This window comes from Carex rostrata, chromosome 10, assembly GCF_964058835.1.
Source record: "Carex rostrata chromosome 10, lpCarRost1.2, whole genome shotgun sequence".
In the NCBI taxonomy this organism is placed as follows: Eukaryota; Viridiplantae; Streptophyta; class Magnoliopsida; order Poales; family Cyperaceae; genus Carex; species Carex rostrata.
This window is the reverse complement of record NC_135927.1, coordinates 1,220,001-1,225,000: the sequence shown is the minus strand read 5'-3', so window position 1 is coordinate 1,225,000 and position 5,000 is coordinate 1,220,001.

Here is a 5,000-nt window from a genome sequence, read left to right as displayed (position 1 = left end):
AGAGCCATTGAAACTCCAGTTTTTCCGGCTTGTAAAAATTCCCACTTTTTTCGGATTGGATGGTTCACACCCGGTGTGGACCATTTCTCAAACTTCCGGATTGTACGCGATCCAAATTATGGATATTGGAATACTTTTTTGATATTTTGAAAAAGTTCAAATTTATTAAAAATATAAAATATGAAATCTGCAGTTTGGAAAAAAATTGGAAGTTTGAAACCTGAAGTTCAACAAAAAAAACGGCGCAAAAATCAGCCAAGCGGGGGCAACTAAGCGGATGCGGCCAGCCGTCAGTGAAAAATGGCCCCAAAAGTAAGCGCATGCGGCCAAGCGTCGGTGCAAAATGGCCCGAAAACAGTCCCGTCGGTGCCCCCGTCGGGCTAAAATGACCCGAAAACAGTTCAGCTGGGGAAAATTAAGCGGATCCGGCCAAGAGTCGGTGGAAATTGGCCCGAAAACAGCCCAGCGGCAAGCGGAAGCGGCTAACGTTGGGGAAAAGTGACCCGAAAACAGTTAAGCGGGGGAAAACTAAGCGGATGCGGCCACGCGTTGGGGAAAACAAAGCGGATCCGGCCCAGAGTCGGTGGAAATTGGCCCGAAAACAGTCCAGCGGCAAGCGGAAGCGGCTAACGTTGGGCAAAAGTGACCCGAAAACAGTTCAGCGGGGGAAAACTAAGCGGATACGGCCAAGTGTTGGGGAAAAATGGCCCGAAAACAGCCCAGCGGCAAGCGGAAGCGGCTAACGTTGGGGAAAAGTGACCCGAAAACAGTTAAGCGGGGGAAAACTAAGCGGATGCGGCCACGCGTTGGGGAAAACTAAGCGGATACGGCCAAGAGTCGGTGGAAATAGGCCCGAAAACAGTCCAGCGGCAAGCGGAAGCGGCTAACGTTGGGCAAAAGTGACCCGAAAACAGTTCAGCGGGGCAAATTTTTGAAATTTTTTTTGAAATTTTGAAATTTTGTTGAATTTTTGAAAATTTTGAAGTTTTTTTGGGTTTTTGGACTTTTTTTGAATTTTTGAATTTTTTGAATTTTTTTGAATTTTTTTGAATTTTTTGAATTTTTTTTGAATTTTTGAATTTTTTTTTTTTTTTTGAATTTATTTGATTTTATAAATTTTTTGTGATTTTTTGAGATTTTTTTGAATATTTTACATGGGTGATTTTGACTTGGGGGATTTTCAGGGGGTGGTAACCCTGGGCGTGGCTAGAGCCTCAAAATGCATATTCCCCTATAGGGGGGCAAGGTTTTCAAAAATGGGTGCCCCCTCATGTACACGCGCGTGGGTGTACATGGCCCCGTCGGTGCCAGCGTGGGTGGAAAATGGCCCGAAAACAGCCCAGCGGCAAGCGGAAGCGGCTAACGTTGGGCAAAACTGACCCGAAAGCAGTATAGCTTGGAAAATTAAGCGGATGCAGCCAATTATTGGCGAAAACTAAGCGGATTCGGCCAAGTGACGGTGAAAAATGGCCCGAAAACAGTCCAGCGGCAAGCGGAAACGGCTAACGTTGGGCAAAAGTGACCCGAAAACAGTTCAGCTGGGGGAAATTAAGCGGAAGCAGCCAAGCGTTGGGCAAAACCAAGCGGATACGGCCAAGAGTCGGTGGAAAATGGCCCGAAAACAGTCCAGCGGCAACCGGAAACGGCTAACGTTGGGACAAAGTGACCCGAAAACAGTTCAGCTGGGGAAAATTAAGCGGATGCAGCCAAGCGTTGGGGAAAACTAGGCGGATCCGGCCCAGAGTCGGTGGAAATTGGCCCGAAAACAGTCCAGCGGCAAGCGGAAGCGGCTAACGTTGGGCAAAAGTGACCCGAAAACAGTTCAGCGGGGGAAAACTAAGCGGATGCGGCCACGCGTTGGGGAAAACTAAGCGGATACGGCCAAGTGTTGGGGAAAAATGGCCCGAAAACAGCCCAGCGGCAAGCGGAAGCGGCTAACGTTGGGGAAAAGTGACCCGAAAACAGTTAAGCGGGGGAAAACTAAGCGGATGCGGCCAAGTGTCGGTGGAAATTGGCCCGAAAACAGCCCAGCGGCAAGCGGCTAACGTTGGGCAAAAGTGACCCGAAAACAGTTCAGCGGGGGAAAACTAAGCGGATGCGGCCACGCGTTGGGGAAAACTAAGCGGATACGGCCAAGAGTCGGTGGAAATTGGCCCGAAAACAGTCCAGCGGCAAGCGGAAGCGGCTAACGTTGGGCAAAACTGACCCGAAAACAGTTCAGCGGGGCAAATTTTTGAAATTTTTTTTGAAATTTTTTTGAATTTTTGAAATTTTTGAAGTTTTTTTGGGTTTTTGGACTTTTTTTGAATTTTTGAATTTTTTGAATTTTTTTGAATTTTTTTGAATTTTTTGAATTTTTTTTGAATTTTTGAAATTTTTTTTTTTTTTTTGAATTTATTTGATTTTATAAATTTTTTGTGATTTTTTGAGATTTTTTTGAATATTTTACATGGGTGATTTTGACTTGGGGGATTTTCAGGGGGTGGTAACCCTGGGCGTGGCTAGAGCCTCAAAATGCATATTCCCCTATAGGGGGGCAAGGTTTTCAAAAATGGGTGCCCCCTCATGTACACGCGCGTGGGTGTACATGGCCCCGTCGGTGCCAGCGTGGGTGGAAAATGGCCCGAAAACAGCCCAGCGGCAAGCGGAAGCGGCTAACGTTGGGCAAAACTGACCCGAAAGCAGTATAGCTTGGAAAATTAAGCGGATGCAGCCAATTGTTGGCGAAAACTAAGCGGATACGGCCAAGTGTCGGTGAAAAATGGCCCGAAAACAGTCCAGCGGCAAGCGGAAATGGCTAACGTTGGGCAAAAGTGACCCGAAAACAGTTCAGCTGGGGGAAATTAAGCGGAAGCAGCCAAGCGTTGGGCAAAACCAAGCGGATACGGCCAAGAGTCGGTGGAAAATGGCCCGAAAACAGTCCAGCGGCAACCGGAAACGGCTAACGTTGGGACAAAGTGACCCGAAAACAGTTCAGCTGGGGGAAATTAAGCGGAAGCAGCCAAGCGTTGGGCAAAACCAAGCGGATACGGCCAAGAGTCGGTGGAAAATGGCCCGAAAACAGTCCAGCGGCAACCGGAAACGGCTAACGTTGGGACAAAGTGACCCGAAAACAGTTCAGCTGGGGAAAATTAAGCGGATGCAGCCAAGCGTTGGGGAAAACTAAGCGGATCCGGCCCAGAGTCGGTGGAAATTGGCCCGAAAACAGTCCAGCGGCAAGCGGAAGCGGCTAACGTTGGGCAAAAGTGACCCGAAAACAGTTCAGCGGGGGAAAACTAAGCGGATGCGGCCACGCGTTGGGGAAAACTAAGCGGATACGGCCAAGTGTTGGGGAAAAATGGCCCGAAAACAGCCCAGCGGCAAGCGGAAGCGGCTAACGTTGGGGAAAAGTGACCCGAAAACAGTTAAGCGGGGGAAAACTAAGCGGAAGGGGCCACGCGTTGGGGAAAACTAAGCGGATGCGGCCAAGTGTCGGTGGAAATTGGCCCGAAAACAGCCCAGCGGCAAGCGGAAGCGGCTAACGTTGGGCAAAAGTGACCCGAAAACAGTTCAGCGGGGGAAAACTAAGCGGATGCGGCCACGCGTTGGGGAAAACTAAGCGGATACGGCCAAGAGTCGGTGGAAATTGGCCCGAAAATAGTCCAGCGGCAAGCGGAAGCGGCTAACGTTGGGCAAAACTGACCCGAAAACAGTTCAGCGGGGGAAAACTAAGCGGATGCGGCCACGCGTTGGGGAAAACTAAGCGGATACGGCCAAGAGTCGGTGGAAATTGGCCCGAAAACAGTCCAGCGGCAAGCGGAAGCGGCTAACGTTGGGCAAAAGTGACCCGAAAACAGTTCAGCGGGGGAAAACTAAGCGGATGCGGCCACGCGTTGGGGAAAACTAAGCGGATACGGCCAAGAGTCGGTGGAAATTGGCCCGAAAACAGTCCAGCGGCAAGCGGAAGCGGCTAACGTTGGGCAAAACTGACCCGAAAACAGTTCAGCGGGGGAAAACTAAGCGGATGCGGCCATGCGTTGGGGAAAACTAAGCGGATACGGCCAAGTGTTGGGGAAAAATGGCCCGAAAACAGCCCAGCGGCAAGCGGAAGCGGCTAACGTTGGGCAAAAGTGACCCGAAAACAGTTCAGCGGGGGAAAACTAAGCGGATGCGGCCACGCGTTGGGGAAAACTAAGCGGATACGGCAAAGGGTCGGTGAAAAAGGGCCCGAAAACAGTCCAGCGGCAAGCGAAAGCCGCTAACGTTGGGCAAAAGTGACCCGAAAACAGTCCAGCGGGGGAAAACTAAGCGGATGCGGCCAAGCGTTGGGGAAAACTAAGCGGATACGGCCAAGCGTCGGTGAAAAAGGCCCGAAAACAGTCCAGCGGCAAGCCGAAGCGGCTAACGTTGGGCAAAAATGGCCAAAAGCGGTGGAGCAGGGCGGTCTGAATCTATGCATCCACATAAAATGGGGGGTAAACCTGGGGGATTTCCAGGGGGTGGTAACCCTGGGCGTGGCTGGAGACCCAAAATGCATATTCCCCTATAGGGGGGAAGGATTTTTGGAAGAGGCAGCCCCTCATGTACATGCCAAGCGGGGTGTACATGGCCCCTGTGGGTGCCTCCGTCGGTGTAAAATGGCCCGAAAAACAAGATTATGTTACCCGAAAACACGATTATGTTACCGAAAAAACACGGTTGAGCGGGGGCAGTAAGCACGGTTGAGCGGGGGCAAAATACACGGTCGAGCGGGGGCAAAAAACACGGTGCAGCGGGGACAAAAGACACGATTTTGTTACCGAAAAACACGGCCCGTCGGGGGCAAGGAAAACGAATATGTTACCGAAAAACACGGACCACGCGGGTTGAAATCCCCAGCCGTAGAGCCGGCGAAACACGGTGGGGCAGGGCGTCTAAGCGTGGAGGCGCCCGTAAGACCGATGCGGGTTGAAATCCCCAGCCGTAAAGCCGGCGAAAAGCGGTCGGGCAGGGTGACTCCGCGTGGAGTTTCGCCCGTAAGG